The sequence below is a fragment of the Microtus oregoni genome, unplaced genomic scaffold (assembly GCF_018167655.1).
Source record: "Microtus oregoni isolate MIOR12 unplaced genomic scaffold, Mior012 000010F_ref0000083, whole genome shotgun sequence".
In the NCBI taxonomy this organism is placed as follows: Eukaryota; Metazoa; Chordata; class Mammalia; order Rodentia; family Cricetidae; genus Microtus; species Microtus oregoni.
The window spans coordinates 2,388,894-2,409,189 of NW_024543069.1; the positions used below are offsets into that span (position 1 = coordinate 2,388,894).

At 48.0% G+C, this 20,296-nt stretch overlaps 1 protein-coding gene across 4 annotated transcripts in view; it reads left to right on the forward strand.

Moving 5' to 3' along the window:
• Positions 1 to 20,296, forward strand: part of Trim2 (tripartite motif containing 2) — a 93,768-nt gene that overhangs the window by 14,857 nt on the left and 58,615 nt on the right. The window lies entirely within an intron of this gene.

The window sequence follows — 20,296 nt, forward strand, 5'->3', positions numbered from 1 at the left end:
AGCCCATCACCCTGCACTTAGTGGTCGAAGCAGAAGCACTAGAATTTTGAGGCCAGCTGAGAGCTACATGGTGAGACCCTGTCTCAGAAAAGCAAAATAGTGAATGAAGTCTTCCTGGAACTTGGAGAGGTTTTTGGAGGCTCAGATGTAAACACTACCTGGGAGACCTAGAGGCCCCTGGCACTGAGATATGCTTCCTTTGGTGTGGTACAAGGCATTTTCTTGGATCTTTAAACATAACCTGGGGCATTCTGGCATTTGTTGCTTACTTTCAAGACTTTTACGAGGTCCGGCCTTGCTTCCAGGGTTTCCTTCCTCAGATCCTAGCCAGCTTTGCATTGGTTGTGTGTGGGGGGTGGGTGGCTGCAAAATGACCCACAATGGGAGTGTTGCTGGAGGGTAAATGATAGGCACTCCTGAGCTTTGCAATAATTGAGAAGATGATATCAGGCCCCTGTAATCACGAAAATAGCCTCTCAGACTAAACAAAGATGAAACCGGCTCGTTCTCTTTGGCTACGTGCAATTTATTTAAATTAGTGTCGCACATTCTACAATGGTCTGAAGCCATATCATGACACCAACAAACTGAATACGTTTTCTGGGCCTTTGCTTAGGAATGAAAAAGGTTTGGGCCACATTGAACAGGATTTGCATCTTGTTAGCTTCCCTGAGTGCCCTTGGCCACTGAGCATAATAGAGAATGTGGCTCTATCTCTTCAGCCAGACAGTCTGCCTCAGTTACGGTTCTGCTGGGAATTAAAGTGGCGAACTGGGAGCCTGGGCGAAGTGAGGGGGCAGCAAGCGCTTACAGGACGCTCAACAGAAGAAGAGCCTGCAGTCAGGCCTGGTCCCTCTCTTTCTTACGGTGGAGACTGGCAGGAGAGCTCGCCATGGCTGCGGCAGAGGCTTACACATGGTGATCTCCTTGGTGTTACCGTGTGAATTATTTCCCTCTAGATCTGAGGCACTGACCCGTTTCGGTGTGCAGCGTATGTCCAGGGTGCTTCCTTTCACCTGGTGCGTTGAATTCTGTTTCAGGAAAGCAAAATAATAACCACACGAGTCAAAGAAAGAAGCTGTAGAATCAAACCGTGTGTGCAGTGTCATTGCCTGCTTTGGGTACTCCTTAAACCAATGTTTTACACAGCCGAGGAACAGCCTCCCAAACAGGGTAGACCAAAGATCACTCACAGGGGATGAAAGCTGCCGGGTTGGTTGCTTGCTACCCATAAACACCCATGAGAATCTTAGCTGTTCCCTCTGATACCCTCCTCTCCTACTCCTTGCAAGTTTGAGCCATCCCTTCACCTGCATGTGCTCATTCACATCTTTGCCTTAGAGTTAGTACCCCCGGCTCTCTAGACCTGAGGTCCCCAGCCCCAGTGCTCTCGGGAGACCTGTCACAGTGGAGATAAGCCATGCTGAATAGTTTTAGGACAGTTTCGGGTACAGGAAGGAGTGACCACCAGTGACAAAGACCAAGCACGGCAGGCTAGACGTTCACTCGGTTTAACCCGCACTGTCGAGGGTGGCAGGGATATCGGCGTTGTGGTTGCTGCAGAGAACAAATGGCAAACATCTGACTCTTTGCCAACAATGAACTCAGTAGTGATCAAATCCAACTTGATTGAAATCAGGTTTGCGGAGTATGGTCTCCAGATCCCTGCCATTAAAATTCTTCCTTGCCAAGCTGTTTCCCTTTCATGAGAACAATGCGTTCGCCATCTGCGTGGCACACACTCTGCAGCACAAATGAGCTGAGCTGATAAAGGGTCCCTTTCACTCCGCTCCTGCGGCTGGCACCCACTCCGGGTACCGTGAGGTGGCAGGGAGCCATTTGCCCAAGGCAGGCATGAGTGGAGGTCGATGGGATCTTCTTCTGTTTCTCCTATTCTCTGCTATAAAGTAGCAATTACCCTCTCAGTTTCCTTCATCTCCTGCCCTCTGCCCCTCCAGTTCTCAGTCCAGAAGCCTGGAGTACAAAGCAATCCGTGCCTGAAGGCTAAAACCCACTCTAAGCTGCCCAACCAGTCACCAAAACAACCTAGAAAGATCTGGGAGGTGTGGCTCAGGGCTCAACCCTACACAAAAGAAAACTCTACCAACTGCATGCCCAGCCCTGTCTCACTTGTTGTGAATACTTTCATTAAATGCTAAAATATCAGGTTTCTCAGTTATTCCCATTACAAATATTTCTTTTGTAACTCAGATAAAGTGTTTTTACTTAAACAAAGATTCTCAATTTTTAATGAACATTGATTACAGGTCAGATTCATACAAATTCCTATTGCCTGCCTGTCTCCTTCCTTCCTTTCCGAGACAGGGTCTCACTACATAGCCCTGACTGGCCTGAACCTCTCTATGCTTTGAACTCTTAGAGATCCACCTTCCTCTTTCTTCTCCTGTGTGCTGGGATTAAAAGCATGAGCCATGCCCCTGACTCTTCTTTCCTTCCTTCCTTTCGCTCCTCCTTTCTTCCTCCTGGCGTTGAACCCAGAACCTTGCCATGTTAGTGTGAGTTCCACCCAAGCCCCTCACATCTTGTTACTTCCTAAAGAACCTTTTAACAACCAGAAGAGGAAATTTTTAAGAATTTGCTTTTAGTAGAGCAGTTTCTGTTATAGGGGAAAGACAGATTTAAGGGGTTGTAAAATTGAGAATTCCATCTGCATAGGAGCTGGTTTGCATTTACAATGCGGAACAAAATATTCTTGGCGTGCTTGAGGCTTATCTCAAACAGGATGTTCCATGCTAAACCTCACTCGAGAAAGAACTGAGGACCGCGCTTTTCCTAGATGTCCCCTGAGCCACTTGCTTTTTCTCAAGTCTCCAGAATAAATGCATTCATCCCAGTGACGTTAAGTCCTCTCTGAAGAACCAGTCAGGCTTCCACCATCCTTACGCAGACATTCTGCTAGTGCCCGTTGATGGCTGCTCAGGAGGGCCAGGCAGGAACAAAAGACCTCAGACCTTCTGCTTCTACCCTTGAGACCACCCAGGGCTTCACCTGTGACGTCACACACAATGCCTGCAGATGTAGTTAGAGTTCAAAGCCACAACTTCAGAACTGTCCCTTTCTTGGTTCGTTCACAGTCTTTGGCCAGGGTGTGAAATTTTCAGAACAAATACTGAAGGAGACCGTGGAGCAGTGAGGGCTTCCTCCCGGATCCTGGAGTGGGCACAAACCACACCCAAACACCTGTTTTCACAGAGAGCTCCTTCATTAAGTGGGGGAGAAAAGTTAAAGGGGCTGCTTAACTCGGGCAGAGAAACAGCAGCAAATGACTTGCAGGCGTAGAATGGAGTAGGGTGCATTGGTAAAGGAGATAGGGGATGAGGGATAAGGAAAGGGGACAAGGGAAAGGGGAAGGGGTGTTTGTCCCCATCTCAGAGGGACAAAGGACTGCCTGTGGATAGGAGGGAGACAGATGTGGGACATTGGCAAATGGTGGTTTTATAAACATAAAAGGATGTTGTGGGAGCTGCGGGCCTGCATTCTGCCACCCAGCTCCCGCCACTGGCTAGCTTTACCCGAAATAACAACAAACTGTATTCACTTAAACACTGCTTGGCCCATTAGCTCTAGCCCTTACAGGCTAATTCTCATATTCCAATCAACCCATCTCTAATAATCTGTGTAGCATCAGTCTTACCAGGAAAGATTCAGCATGTCTGACCTGGCAGCTTGCTTCATGGCATCTACCAGGGAGAGGGGAGCATGGCCTCTGAGCTCACTTCCTCTTCCTCCCAGCATTCTGTTCTGTTTACTCCTCCCACCTATGTTTTAACCTATGAGGCCAAGCAGTTTCTTTATTACTTAACCAATGACCTTCCTCCATCAAAAGGAAAACCCCATGTTTAAATGAGGTGTTTAATTTTAATTGGGCATGTTAATTAGGTGAATCAAAGGGGGGGGGTTGATTGCTGGACTTTGGTAGTCAACCTCAGGAGTAGGAAGTAGCCAAAGAAGGAAACAGAAATTGGCAGCTAGCTTTAAAAATGTAATCTCATGGTTTTTAACAAGGCAGAGGAAATGGGCGAGAAGGGCAAGGCCTGGCAGAGCCATGGTCCTCATGCTCAAGCTGCCCAGAGTCAAGTACCCGGGTGATACAGGAGAGAAAATCTTAGCAGAGAGATGGAGGGGAAGGAATTGGAGGTCAGGGCCATAGTGAGTTTGGGGCTATGCTGGGCTACATGAGCTCTGCCTCAAAATGGCCCCTCTCCACCAAAACGTTTAATTATTCACCTTAAAACAGAATCAGTTAACCTAAAATTGAAGTCATATGGAGGTTTTCATAAAGAAAGTTTGGTGCCCGGGGCTGTAAACACAGAACATATGGACTCTGTGTCCTGGTGCAGTTTGCCTTCTTGGAAACAGTCAGTGAGGCCGACGGCTCTTCCTTGATTTGCGGTGCTCATGGGGCAAACTAAGACTCTTAGTTGAATTTCGTTTCTGTTCTCCCAGCATAGTTAGGGCTCTGCGGATTGCTTTCAGTCTTAAAACCAGTAGAATTCAATTAAGAAAGACACAAAACCCACAACCAGGCAAACACTGAACTCTTGGCTTAGGGTGATACATGACCTAGTGGATGCATGTATGTATGTACCAGAGTTGTTGTTGGAGACTGTGGGTGATTTCTCCCTGGAGCCTGGGCCACTGAAGCTGCCAGGGAGAGGGAGTTGGCAGTCCACTGCCTCTTCATGAAGGTTGACCTGTTGACCCAGCAGGATGTGCTTGGCCATTTTCTGCCCTCTTCCTACCCCTCTTTATTAGTCATGACATTTATTGGCCCCAGTGGCATGGATTTAGAAGAACCTGCTTCCTCAGTTCAAGCTCGGGATTCCTTCAGTGTGGTGGTTAACTCGCTTGGCATTGAGAAGGTAACAATGGTTTGCTCTCAGAGTAGAGAAAGACTCAGCTTTAACAAGTCCCCTTCAGGGCTGGGGGCAGGGCTCAGTGGAAGAACGCTTGCTTACCTGTGTGCGCCAGACCCTGGCTTCCATCCCTAGCACCGCAATTGAAGAACAACACACACACACACACACACACACACACACACATGCATGGCCACACACACACGAACACACACACACACACACACACGAACACACACACACACACACACACACACACACACACACACACACACGAACACACACACTTTTCCTGCACTTGTATCTGTACATTGTATGTGTGTGGCATTTCAGAGGATGCCAGAAGATGAAGTCATAGTTGTAAATGATTGTTGGCTGCCGTGTGGGTGCTGGGGATTGAAACTGAGTCCTCTAGAAGAGCAGCCGGTGCTCTTAACTGCTCAGCAATCTCTCCAGCCCTGAATTCTTAATTTTGAACATTTTCTGAGGTAGCAACATGCAGTTTGATCATCTTGAATGTTACTGAGCCGGGTCATCAAGCCATAGCACCCCACTCCACCCCAGTCAGTTTGTGAGCACAGCAGTGGGAGCTGGAAGTCTCAGAACCATCAGGAGCATCCTCAGATGGAAGGCCTGGGAGTCCCGGGTCTCAGTTGAAGCTTATGGAGTTTGAGGTCCACGATGCATAGATGGAACAAAACTGCATGTGCATTCCCTCAAGAAGAACTGATAATGCAAAGCATGCGTGCCTCCTCCCCCTGCTTTTTTCCATGCAGGGCCCAAGCCGAGTGAATGCTTCGGCCAGCTTGGGTCCTCTCCCCTCAATTTGCTCACTCACGGACACACCCAGCAGTGAAATTTGTCAGTTTCCTGGGAGCCTGTCCATCCAGCCAAGCCAACAGCCAGCATTAACCACCAGAGACTGTGGGGGTGACAGGGTGTCAGGTGGGCCATGCAGAATGAGTCCTTTGGTGACAAGGAGCCTGCTGCCTCTTTCCGTGAAGCGGAAGAAAAAGGGGGAACGCTTACATCCAGGGTCCATGATGTGTGTTGGGATTGATTCCCAAAGCCCCATCAGCAGAACCATTTCCTGCTGAACAAGATGTTGCTGTCGTAGTCCATAGCTTCTGCTTCAGAGGTAATAATTCTACTGTCGTTGCTGTCTGTAGGAATTAGGTTCAAGAGAGCGCGAGCTGCTCCGGGCTGTGTGCCCAGGTCCTACTGCCTGCCATGCAGCACTATGGCAATTTTAGCACAAATAACTTCACAATTCTCTCAAGTTATGTGCATCTGCCTCCCTTCCTGTACAACAGAGGGGGGAAAGTTGGCAGCAGCAATGAGCTTTAATCCCCACAAAGACCCATGACAGCAACAGATGACTTGGTGTTTAAGAAGTGGCTTTCATAGTCAGGCCCTCCGGGTATAATTCGGCAGAAGAGATCGGTGCTCGCCAGGTTATACTGGAGACTGAAAACCAGCAGAAGCCCAGTTTTCTCTCTGGTATGATGCCAGTTACGCCGCCCTCGCCTTTGCAAACCTGCCGTGAGCACCCAGACGCAGTGGTGGGAGGAGAAGGGCGTTAGACAGCCATTCTCAAGCTGCGGCTTCCAGGAGTGGGTTGTAAATCAAGTTCGTGAGTTGCAGCCAGTCTATTTTAGAAACGAAATACGTGCCAGGCGTGGTAGCAGATGCACATAATTCCAGCACTCTGGAGGCTGAGGCAGGAGGATCCTATGAGCCAAGCCAGCCTATGATGCATAGCAAGACCTTGTCATGGATACATAAATAAAAAGTAAAGATTAAAAGTGAGCTAGCATAATGTGTAGGGCTGCGTATGATCTCATACTATCTTCGTTTCGGTGAAATATATGTCTATATGGTTCCCAACTGTAATACTGGATTACAGTCACTAAAGGGTGGGGAACCCGATCATAGTTCAGGGAGACTTCACAATCCTACGTGGGTTACTGAATGACATGCATAGTCTATCTTATATAACTCATGGTGGTTATCAACTTCATTTGGCTATTGGAAGGCTTACACATGGATGGCACTGTGTCCTTTGATACAATATAATAATTTTGATATTTAATATAATTTGATATAATAAGATAATAGTGCTTATTATAATGGCGTCTTCTGCCTAGATTTCTTTTCTGTCTCTAATCCTCATTTAATACCCAGGCCTTTCTCCTGAGGTTAGAACTGTGAGCTCAACAGCATTTCCTTGTTGCCAATAAACATTTGGAGTGCAGTCTGTCTGTCTGTCTGTCTGTCTTCATTAGTTTTCGGTTGCTACAACCAAATACCAGGAAATGAATAATTTATAAAAACTCAATGTTCGCTCCGTCGGTGGTTCTGGAAGCTGGAAAGTTTGGGGTCAAGAGGCTGCACCTGGAGAGGGCCTTTTGGCAGATGAGGATACTCTGAGGTATCGTCAAGGGGAGGAACGTAAAAGAAGCAAAATCAGCCAGGCAGTGGTGGCACACGCCTTTAATCCCAGCACTTGGGAGGCAGAGGTAGGCGGATCTCTGTGAGTTCAAGACCAGCCTGGACTACAAGAGCTAGTTCCAGGACAGGCTCCAAAGCTACAGAGAAACCCTGTCTCAAAAAAAAAAAAAAAAAAAAACAAAACAAAACAACAACAAAAGACCCTGTCTCAAAAGAAACAAACTCAAACTTGCTTTGACAGTAGACCACCCCCCTCAAGGTGATACATTATAATCTGTGGGCCGATGATTCTGCCCTGGTGGCCCAGTAAGGGTCACCATGTAAGGCTCCGATCTGGTAAGACCTTACAATAGAGATTGAATTTCAACACAGGTGTCCATGGGGATATTCTAGACTAGATCATCTAGTAATGGCCAAACTTGGACTCAAGTCATCACCACCTTCTCTCGCTTGCTGTCACCCGTATGTCTAACCCTAACACATACAGACTCCTCCATCACCCATCACCCAGGCAACCTGAACAGCCTCCTCTTGATTCTTTAGGAGCCCAGTCATCACCCACACTCATTGGGTTTCTGAGCCTTATTGCCTGGTTGCTCTCCCTAGGGTGTCTCTCTGTCCCTTTCTCCCTCCTCTGTTTCTGAGTCTTCAGGATGCCCATGACTTTCAGGTTAAGGTACACAGCCTTCTCCCGCCACGGCCTTGGGCTCCATGATCTAGGACTCCTCGTCAGCCTTCATCCAGCAGCATATTCCTGCAGGTGACCCTGGCCTGACAGGCTTCCTTTCTATGTTAGCTGGGTCACGCCTGTCTCTCAGGGATCAGTACAGATTGGTTTTTTTGAGTCAGAAATACTTGGGTTTGAAGTCCCTAAACAGCGTTCAGTTGCCTTTGTGACTCAGAAGGGGAAGGTTTATAAAGAGAGAACAGCAATGCCTTTTGGAATAATTAAATCAGTTACTGTGTCTAACAAACGCTATCTGGACTGGGGATGGGGCCCGGTTACGAGATAACTTGGCTAGCATGCACAGAGCCCTGGGTTCCATCCTCATAAACCACATTAACCAGGGGTGGGGACACAGGCTTGATATTCCAGGCTTGGGAGGTAGAAGTAGAAAAGGCCAGACGCTCTGGCTCATGCCTTACTGCTTGGCGAGCTGAAGCCCATCCTCAGATACATGAGACTCTGCCTCAAACAAATAAACCAACAAATTCATTCACAGAACGTTGTTTGGGCTGGAGGGTACAAAACAGGGCACAACTCACATCTAGCATGCATAAGACATGAGTTCATTTTCCAGCAGAGCAAACAAAGACATAAGCAAAGTCAGTCAGTGCCTGGCACACGCCACACCCCTGCTAAATGGCTGTGATCAGTCGTTGGCGTTGGCGTGCGTTCATCCGTTATTTTTAATCTTTAGAAAGCTTCAATTTCCCTCATCCTGCATCAGAGCTGCTGTGTATGAGGTGGCTGAAGACCCCTGCCTCGATTGTTCCTTCTGACTAGTGTCCATTTCCCAGTCTTCTTCCTTGACCAATCCCTGTTCACCCCTCAAGACTCAATCCAAGAGTCTCTTGTCTTGCACCCTCCCAGGGTACCCCAGGGTCACCTCCGTCAGAGCTCATGCCCACAAGAATCGTGATGTTTCTCTCTTTCCTCCTGGACTCAGTGTCTCCGGAGAGCTCCATGAGCAGCTCACCGCTGTAACAAAGGCTCCCTCGAGTGTGCAGGGACCTGACACATGAGGCTCCCTCAAGTGTGCGAGGATCTGACACATGAGGCTCCCTCGAGTGTGCAAAGATCTGACACATGGAATGCACAAAAAATGCTTACTTGAAGAGGAGTGTGTGTCTTGGTCTGTTTTCTGTTGATGTAAGAAAATGCCACAAACTGGAGGATCTAAAGTAAAGCAATGTGCTTTGTATAGTTAGGAAAGCGGGGAGTCAGGGTCAAGGGACCCAGACCGCTGAGCACATTCTTGCTGGTGAGGACTCTGATGAGTCCCAAGGCAAAGCAAAGTATCACATGGTAGGACAGAGAAGAAGCTGAGAAGCTCACATTGTAACAAGGCCACTCCTGAAATAACCCATTGGTCCCTTAATCCATCGACCCAGGAAGGATCAATCACCTCTTGCAGATGTAGTAATAAGGGTGGCGGGGCTGCGTTCCCAGCACCCCGGCTGCCTGCTTGGCTAGCTTATGCCTGAAATAACAACACATGAACTGTATTCATTTAAACACTGCTTGGCCCTTTAGCCCTAGCCCTTACTGGCTAATTCTGTTATCCCGATCAACCCATCTCTAATAATCTGTGAGAACCGGTCTTACCGGGAAGATTCTAGCCTAGTCCATCCTGGGTTGGAACTTCATGGCATGTGTCTGCCCGGGAGCGGGGCATGGTGTCTCTCTCAGGCGTCTGCTCCCGAGAGGAGAGCTGTGGAGTCTGAGCTCACTTCCTCTTCCTCCCAGCGTTCTGTTCGGTTTACTCCTCCCACCTATCTTCTAAACAATGAGAGCCAAGCAGTTTCTTTTTATTTAACCAGTGACCTTCCTCCATCATGCAGAGCTTGCCAGGACCCTCACAATGAGAAATAACCCATTGGTCCCTTAATCCATTGACCCAGGAAGGATCAATCACCTCTTGCAGAGCTCGCCAGGACCCTCACAATGAGAATTAAACTTCAACGTGAGTGTTGATGGAGACATTTAAGCCATTATGATGAATCATGAAAGAGCTGACTGGTGTAATAACTTCCTGACTGGTGTCCATTCCCGCCTCCTTCAGGAAGTTCATCCCGCTGATTGCTGGACATTTACCATCCCGGCCTTTTGTAGCTCTGGCCCCCATTGAGTACCTAATATCACAGAAGAGCAGGCTGTTCCCCCTGACAATACCCACTACTTCACTCCCTGGAGCCTGTCCTTGCTGGATCTTCCTGTTCGGAAACACCCTGCACCTTTAACTTGACTTTTCCCTGAATGGTTTCTGTGCGTCTCACAACCCTTCAAAGGCCACCACAGGACAATGCCAGACCCTTCTCTCACCGGTATTATAACCTTGAGCCTTCCACTGCAGCCTGTGCCTGACTTCTCTCTTACAGAAGAGTTCCTGTCATCCAGCAACCTCTTCACGTGTTTATTTTCACTGGCAAGTTCTTGTGTCTTAAGCATAGCTGCAAACCCAGAACTGCTGGGACATCAGTTGTTTCTCATAAGTGCTGGAGGAGCGAACTGGGAATCAGCCCAACCTGGGCCTCTCGTTTCTGTTTACTGGTTTAACTTGGGAGACTAGGGTATGAGAGTTTCACTCGTCCTCTGACCCTTAAAGACCTCACCTGACTTCAGTGGTGCTGTGTTATAACCACACAGTGCCAGGGCCTTTGGAAAACAGTTTTGATTGACGGATTGGTTTCTTTCCTAGCGAATAAGTGTGTCTCAAGCCTGATGCTTGGTCAGTTTGGGGTATGTGCACAAAAGAAGCAAAGTTGCAAGTTAGAGTTTATGAAATGTCAAAATGTGGATATGCAGACGCATGGATAGGCTGCTGCATAATATGCTGTCAAGCCATGCAGCCCGGCGTCCTGTCTGTCCAGGGTGCCACAGATGCTGGAGCCTGGCACTGTCTCTTCTGCAATGAGCTACTTCCCCAGTGGATCAAAAGCATCTCCCATCATACCTGCTGGATAACCTGTCAAAGTGAAGTGTGACCAGGGCCAGCACTGGGTTCAGGTGGAACACGGCTCAGTCTTTAATTCACGTGGAATGGAACCACTTTCCCCCAAGAAACAGGGGCCCCAGAAGTTGGGCCTTCTTATTTATTTGTTCTGCCCCCCTCCATTGAATCCTCAAGGAAAGATGAGCCTAGACCAGTGGTTCTCAACCTTCCTAAAGCTGTGACCCTTTAATACAGTTCCTCATGCTGTGCTGACCCCCAACTATAAAATTATTTTTGTTGCCACTTCATAACTGTAATTTTGCTACTGTTATGAATCACAATGAAAATATCTGTGTTTTCCGATGGTTTTAGGCGACCCCTGTGAAAGGGTCATTCAACCCCCACCCCCAGAGGTCAGGACCCACAGGTCGAGAACCACTGGCCTGGAGGAGCTGGTAGACATAGCATTTGTGTTGGAGTCCATGCCAAGCGACACCCGAAACAAGTTGGCAAGCCACTCGGTTATCACAGCCTGGCAGAAGGCCTGCCAGTTCCCAGTCACTCAGTGTTTGAACGGGGGTGCCCCTCGCACACTAGAGAGGCACAGCACATGGCCTTCGGGGCACATTTCCCAACATGGGCTCGAGCAGAGTCCAATGAGGACAAAGGTGATAAATCCTGAACGATCACACACGCCCTTACTGCAGCCAGCAAGGACACGCAGAAAATTCTTGGGTGACCAGAAGGTCACTCACTAGTGTGATTGTGGGTGATTACAAGTCAGAACAACTAATACTCTAAGCTACACTACAGCCCTGAGACTGACTATATGTATGAGCTACAGTGCCCTCAGAGGCTTCTAGGAAGGAATGGTGTCCTTAGTACATCTCCCCTGTCTTTGTCAGTTATTGCCTATTCTTCTAGGACTCAATAGTTTATACGAGCTCACTGCTAGTTCAGAACATGTAAAAAGCAGGAGAGATGTGCAGGACTTGGACTATGGCTGAGGTAGGGCCCTGCCCTACCATGAATCCCTGGGTTCTTACTCTATCAATTTTAAAAACAGCGAATTACAAGCGTTCAAATGATGCTTATTGCTCATTACGTCCAGTATTTACTTGTGTCCAGGAATCACATAGACATGTATATGTATTCTAAAACACACTTTATGATCTGCATGTATTAGTTATTTTTCTTGTTTCTATGAGAAAAAATATCTGACCAAAGCAACTAAGGAACAAAAGGGTTTACTTTCGCTCCTGGTTTAAGAGTTCACGATGGCGGGGAAAGCCAGCAGCAAGAGCTGGAGGGGACTGGCCACACCTGCAGTCAGGAAGGGGAGAGAGACAAATGCCAGTGCTCCACTCTCTTTGTCGTTTTTATTCAGAGCAGGACCCAACCCAGGGGATTTCACCACCCACATTCACAGTAGGCCTTCACTCCAGTTTAAATCCTTCTGGAAACCGGCTCTGAGACCCGTCCGAAGGTGTGTTTCCATGGTGATCCTAAACCCAGTCAAGCTGACAGTGACTATCAAGTGTCACAGATGAGCATGTTTTCTGTGAGCAGTGTGGAGACTGTTCCCACCCAGTCCGTGTCGCTCTCAAAGAAGTCGGGCCGTCCTCGTAGCTGGCTAGTGCCACTTTCCCAACAGAGCCTGTCTACAGAAACAGCTCAAAGGGTCTTTAGCACATCAGCACTGGGTCATCTGACTGTTTCTGAAGGGCCTCATGTAAGAACCTGGTTAGTGGGACTGTGTTCTCCCAGGCAGTGACAGGTGACATTACCGTGGGTGATGTCCAGGCAGGCAGGACACTCAGACATTCTTCATGATGCAGTTCGGGGACCACCATAGTGCTGAGTTGCTGTCTCACCCATGGAGGGGCATCCTGCCCCACGGAGTTATAGGCTGGGGAGGGCAATTGCTCTAACCAAGCAAACTGGCCATTGCAAACTGTGGCATCTGTCATGAAAGATTCAAATGGTACGGCGTGATAGACACTGAGGGCAGGATGGTCAGTATGGCCCCAGAAAGGAGGCCTCAGGTAAGGATGGGAACCTTACCCCAGGAGCTACCCCACTCCTCACAGAGACACCTTAATTTTGCTATGAACCAAAGATCGGAAGCTTCCTGTTTTAGACTTATAATCTCAGAGGTTGGTCTCAAGGTCATGGGTCAGTTTGCTTCTAAAAAGTCAGACACAGTTGAGAGCGTGTGGAAGGGCGGCTCAGAATCTGGAGGCCGGCTTAAGACTGGTGCTGGTGGAGCCCTGGCCATGCAGTAGAAAACAGAACCGGACTCTCCTCCTATAATGGGAAAGTTGAAATGAAGACCAGGCTCTCCTGTTTCTGTGTGCAAATAAACACATATGGATAGCGTTCTAACGAACTTAGAAAATAACTTAGTCAAGCGCCTGCCAAAACAGCACACAGACCTAAGTTCTGATCCCCAGCACCCGTGTGAAAAGCCAGGCATGATGCTGTGGACCTGTGTCCTGGTGCTGTGAAAGTGGAGATGGGAGGATCCCTGGAGGCCACTAGTCAACTATTCCAGAGAGCAACATGAACTGTATTCAGGGGACCCTGTCTCACAAACTACGGTGGAAGCTGAGTATGGAGATACACCCTTCAGTCCAGCACTTGAGGCAGAGACAATAGATCCTTGTAACTTAGAAGGCAGCCTGGTCAACATAGTAAGTTCCAAGTCAACCAGAACCAACAGTGAAACCCTGTCTCAGAAAGGGATTGGGGGGAAGGGACTAGACAGATGGTTTAGCAGTTAAGAACACTTGTGGCCCTCGTAGGGTGTAGTAATATGAGTGGCGGGGCTGCATTCCCGGCACCCCGGCTGCCTGCTCGGCTAGCTTATGCCCCAAAATAACAACACACAAACTGTATTCATTTAATCACTGCTTGGCCCATTTCTATCTCGCCTCTTCTAGGCTAATTCTCACATATTAATTTAGCCCATTTCTAATCATCTGTGTTGCGCCCCTAGGTGCGCTTACCAGGAAGATTCTAGCCTATGTCCATCCTGGGTCGGAGCTTCATAGTGTGCGTCTGCCCAGGAGCCAGGAGCATGGCGTCTCTCTGAGGCGTCTGCTCCCGAGAGGAGAGCTGTCGAGTCTGAGCTCACTTCCTCTTCCTCCCAGCGTTCTGTTCTGTTTACTCCTCCCACCTATCTTCTAACCAATAAAATGGGCCAAGGCAGTTCCTTTATTAGCCAATGACCTTCCTCCAACATTTCCCCTTTTTACCACTTCAACCTGTTCACTTTGCATTAAAAGGCTTCTACAGTCAGAATACCTGCTGACTAAGGCCAACACACACACACAGACACACACACATACACACACACACTCCCCTGTTTCTGTCTGTGCTGGGTTTCTACAGACAAGGCTGTTTTGGCTTCTTAACTATAATGTCTTACGTCTTCTTGCCTCTTTGCTATTCCCGGGAGTCTGCCTTCTCTGTGAATCCCCTTCTGACAGGATGTCATGGTTTATTTTTTCTCTGCCCTTTGCCCGATGACTGGCCGAATCCTTGACCTTTGCATTCTACAGTCCTTTGTGCAGGGTTCCGGTTTGCCTGCTATCTTGGGAACTCCTGCTGTTTGCTGCAGCATCCCTACTCACAAACCGTGAGCCATTAATTCCTCTAGTTACCAGCTGCTGGGTGAGAGAGCATTTTTCTGTTCTTCCACATAGTTTTTGCGTCTCATTTAGCTCAAGGTTTGATTTATTTCTATTGCTTCTATTGTTGAGAATTTTATGTCAATCTCTCATCAAAGTATTTAGGTCCCTTAGTGGTACTGACCCTTGTAAGGCCTAGGAACAAATACCCCGTACATTACAGACACTAAATAAGGTTTGTTGGATAAAAGTGGGGAAGAGGACAGGATGTCACACAAAACAAAACAGGAAAACAAGAAGCAGAGAAAAGATAGAAAGTCATCAAGGAAGGCTTGGGGTACCTCTGTATTTATTGGCCTTGGTCCCAGTGGCATGTCCCCAGTGGCATGTCCCCAGGACTCACAGGCCCAGGAAGACACCTACTGACAGGTTCAGGAAGATACCATGCTATATTCAAGCCTGGTCCCTCTGCTATGACCCAGATGTTCTGCTTTCAGCCCCCGTGCCCTCCCCTCCTGTGGAACTGAGGCTTCCCGGCAGCAGGCCCAGACATACTTCTAACCTTTGAGGGTGCTGGGTAGGTCAGCCTTTGCCACAGTGCATCCATTCAGAAGAGGATACGGAAACAAATCACGAGAGCTCCAAGTCCAAAACCTATGACTGACATCAAAGGGCATAGCTTTGGCTCTGGAAAGAGACCAGAGGAGCCCTGCCTCCTCCAGTCTTTCCAGGAAGTCTGCTGGCCGGATGGGAGAGATGCCCTGGCCAGGCTCTCTCTAAATAGTGTAGCAGTGGTAGTGAGCACCCTCCCTCCCTTCTTGAGGCTTGCCTGGCACTGGGATCTGTCTGAGGAGCCTCCAAGATCACCTGTGTCCAAGTCTTGTGGTGGTAGTTGTGCTAAGTGTGTGTGGGGAGAAGCAGGGAAGGCTGAGGCCAGCCTGGTCCCGTGAAGTATGCAGGGAGGGCTCTCCTGCATGAGTCTGTCCACTCTCATGTGTTAATTTTAATGAAAACGGGGGGGGGGGAGCGGAAGGGGTCACACATTATTCTTTGGATAGTTGTTGCTGTTTATCCTATTGCATTAACAAGATCTCCCCAAATATCCTAGGCTGGTCTAGAACTCACTATGCTCACTGCACTCTTGATCCCCTGCCTCAGCCTTTGGAGTGCTGGGATTATAGGTGTATGCTTCACAGTCAGCTTTAATCTGGTCTTACATCTAATACTCAAAAGTTTATTGAATCACATAAGTCCAGAAGTGCGAGTTCCTAAATAGACTTATAAATCTCTTAGGGGCATAATAATAATAATAATTAATAATAATAGCTCATATGCTGACTGCTTAGTATTGGCCTTCTGGTTTTCCCCCTCTTGCTTGCTCAGCTCTCATTCTTATACAGCCTAGACCCACCTGCCTAGGGATGGCACCGCCCACAGTGCCATCAATTAGCAACCAAGAACCCTTCCCCTCCAGACATGCTCACAGGTCAGTCTGATGGGGACAATTTCTCAATTGCCGTTCCCTCTTCCCAGGCATTTCAAGTTGTCAACCGAGATCTGTCATCACTCTCCTATTATATTACTAAGGAAATGGAGACACACAGGAGTAAGACTGTATGCCATTCTGCTGGGCACAGTGACCTCTCTTCCTGTCTGCTCTGACCTACTCAGAACAGGCATGATCCCTGCGTTTAGCATATCCGTGTTGTGTAGGCTGCCCACCTGTGAGCTGCAGCCTCTTGGCTAGTAGATCCATCTGTGCCTGTCCTTATGTACATTTTATTTAACTTACAAAGGCCCCAAGGACAGACGTTGTGCTATTATTTCAGCTATGCCAGTGAAACTGTAAAGTGCTTCCTTAAGTAAGAAGGTAAAAGCTCAGTAAGAGACAACACAGGCACACAACTTGGTTACAGTCTATTGTTTCTGTTTTCTGTTTCTTACTTAGTTGTCAGCCTCTTACTGCTCCTACTTTCTAAGTAAGATTTATCACCAAAGTAAAAGTTATCACAGGTATGCAGGTACTTATGGGGCAATGCAACACATGTAGGCTTCAGTGCAATCCAGTTTCAGGCATCCACAGGGGATCTTGGAACACACCCCAAAATAAGAGACCCATTCTAGAGGAAATCTGAGCCACGCCTTAATCAGAGTCACGTGCTGACATTCACATTAAGATTCAGAGGGATTGCTGCTGCTGGTGGTGGTGGCGGCATTGGCACAGCATTGGCTCACGCCCTTAATCTCAGCACTCTAGAGGCAGAGGTAGGGGGATCTCTGTGAGTTTGAGGCCAGCCTGGTGTACAGAGTGAGTTCCAGGACAGCCAGGGCTGTTACACAGAAAAACCCTGTCTCGCAAAAAAACAAAAGGAAAAAACAAAGGGAAGGAGGAAGAGAAGGGAAGGAGGGAGAGAAGGAGGGAGGGAAAAAAGGAAGGAAGGAAGGAAGGAAGGAAGGAAGATTCAAATAATGAAGACCCATAGACTGTTTAGAAAGATACTGTCCTTTCATGACAGACTTGAAGAGGCAGGTAGTGAGGATGAGAGGCAGGTCCTCCACTTATTCCCCTCAGACAAGGGGCTTTTTTTTTTTTTTTTTTTTACCACCCCTTCAGCTTAAAGCACTGAGTTACTGGATGCCCAGTAAACTCAAGCCTGTTCCCCGCCAGAAGGCACTGTAAGTCTTCAAGATCGGGAGCATCCACTAAGCCTCTGGAACCCAGAGGGGCGGGAGACACCAGAGCCTCAGCCCCAGAAGGGAAAGGGCGTCAGCTGAGAACACAAGCGGTGCGGGATGTCCATCCAGGGCGATCCCAGTCACTCATAGTTCAGAATGCTGTCCTCTCAGTCCTGCTTCCGCCGGCCACGCCCATCCTCGCCACTTGCGTCGGTTCTAATTTAAAAATTAGGTTTTAATTTAAAAAAAAATAAGATTAGCCAACGATATTCATCAAGGAAGGGAGAGAAAGAAATTTACAAGCAGAGCCATCACTATCTTGGAGAAGGACAACAGCTTGCTTTAGCTGAAGTAGCGCTTGCTTCCTGGGGCGGGACCTGTTGCCATAGAAACGGGAGGCGTGGCCATGCAGAACCACGAAGTTCCTGGAGCTGTCAGCTGAGGCTGTCTCAGATTTTTTTTTTTTTCCCAACAGTAGAGCCCAGGAGGTGGGATTGGTTGCGTAGTGCAGAGGAATGTGTGTCAGATTCACGCTGATCCGCACGCTGGTGTGAAGGCTCTTTATTGTGTGGACTGCAGAGAAGAATGTCCTTAGGAGAAAGGCAGCCGCCCAGCGAGGCTGTCGGCTGCCTCTGACCCAGTCACCCACTAGTGTCTCCTGAGGCAGTCTGGGCTCCAGGGTGCCTCTGGGTGTGGCTAGCCGCGCCCACGTGGTTGCTAGGTAGGTCCAGGAGGCAAGGCCAGATCCTAGCTTTGGCTGGAGCTCTAGTTCAGCGGTAGAGTCCTTACTGGCAAGACACAAAGGCCCCAGGCTCCATCCCTGTACTAACAACCAGGGACTTCTGCTACCTTGAATTTAACCATTAAAATGAAAAGCGTGACCACCCGTTTGTCTGGAGAGACAGTACCTCTGTGTGCATGTTAATGTCACAATGGATAAACTGTGACCATGTTTCCAAATGCATGCCTCCATGTTTGTGGAAGCCGGAAGACAACCTCGCCTGACCTTCAGATGCCACCATCTTGGTTTTTGAGACAGAATTTCTTGTTGGCCCCAGGCTCAGCCAAGTAGGCTAGGATACCGGCAACGAGACTTGGGGGTCTTCTTGACTTTTCCTGCACAGTGGGGTAACAAACACAGGCTGCTGTGACTGGAATTTTCTTTAAAAACAAAACAAAAACATGGGTTCTGGGGACCAAAGTCAGGTCCTTGTACCCAGCCCAGCACAGATATCATCATCATCAGGAACCCAGTTAGTACTGGAGATTCCATTCCAGCTGTGGGAAAAAGACATTCCGCTTTGAATTATACACAGCAAACAATGGTAGAAACCAAAGAGCAACTTCGTTTGTGTGCTTTTGCCTTTGGTATCCTCAGAGCAATACATAGAATGGGGTGGGTTAGACACACCGTGAGGACAGCTATAAGTTCGCTTACTCCGCTGTATACAGAGAGGAGAGCTGAGGAAGATGAGTCACCTAGATGCACAAAGCTCACAGCCCCTTTTCCCACCGTCTGTCTTCTTAGCTGTTGGAGGCTCACGTGTTTACCACTGCTCAGCACAAATAAGCCAAACTGAGTGCTTCCCATTGAACTTAAACTCTAGAATTGTAAGGAAAGAATGTGGGGGAAATCTAGAGGACTCTCAGGCAATCCTGCATCAGCCTGGGCTTTGTGATACCTCTTTACCCAATGTAGATATTACAGGTTGAATCGCGTCCCCTTTGCCAAAAATGCATTGAGGTCCTAACCCTCGAGAGCTCTGTTTCTCTCATTTATTTTCTATGCCTGACACACGAGCTGGAACACAATCATCTGTGAACTGGGCACATCTTTAGCGGCAGCACCAACACCGGGCCAGTCCTGATGGGAGTTCTTGGGTTGGAATAATTGTTCCTCACCATCGTCCTTCATGAGAGTTGGGCATTAATTCTCACAAGAGTTCTTTGAAAGCAGAATGGAGTAATGATGACACAAGACAGTTTCTAAGCGTTCTGGTCTCAGGTTGCCCACTTTTCATTGGTTATATCCATGATGTCACTGATACAAATACCTCTTGAGCCAGCTGGCTTTGTTGGACTCTGGAATTGCCTGGTTACCCTCACTGCTCTTTCTTATCCACTAGGGGCACCATGGCACAGATCACATCTACTGTATAGCAGCTACTCCTCCCTCAGCTGGGCATGTAACCTTTTGTAAACTTTAATCCATACTAGAATAATCGTAATACTTGCTCCTACCTTTGGAGAGGTCTGGTTTGAAGTTCAAGGAGAAAATCTATGATGAAAGCCCTTTATAAATCATAAGTCCCTCATAAGATTTGCCTCTCTCTAATGGCCTCTGGCCCAATTATTTTTCAATTGTGAGATTAATATATTTACCTTGCATCGTTTTCTGCCACTTACTGCTTTATAGGAAAACGTCATCATTCTGAGTCTTTTATGAAGTATCTAGGGACAAGCCTTGCACTGGGGCCTAGGAGGTTTAGAGTAAAGGATAGAACCTTTCATAGCTTTTAACCAGGAATGCTACAGAACTTGCAAGAGTGGCTCCCCGACCCAATCTGAGGGGAGAGCACCTAGTAGCTAGAGAAGGAGCCAGAGGAGCCTCCCTAACAGGAGTGGTGACTTTGAAGGAGTGAGAGGGAGTTGAGCAGGGGAAGGAGGTGGGGAAGATGTACATTCTTGCCAGTGGTGTGCCAGCCTGGGGAAGAGGATTTCCCAAAGGAAATGCTGTTGACAACTTATGTGAGATTCTCCCATGTATTGAAGGGTGTTTGGTACCCCTGTGCCTTGCACTAATTGTGAGCTGTGCGTCCACTTCTAACCTACTTTCTGTCTGTGTAGACGTCTTCTTGTAGGGAACTGGAATACAAATACATTTTTCTGTTTTAATTCATGACAATGAAATAATGTAAAATATGTTACTATATGTCCAACCTTTCCCATTTAGCACATTTTCAAAGTTCATCCACCACAGCATATATCAGAATTATATTCTCTT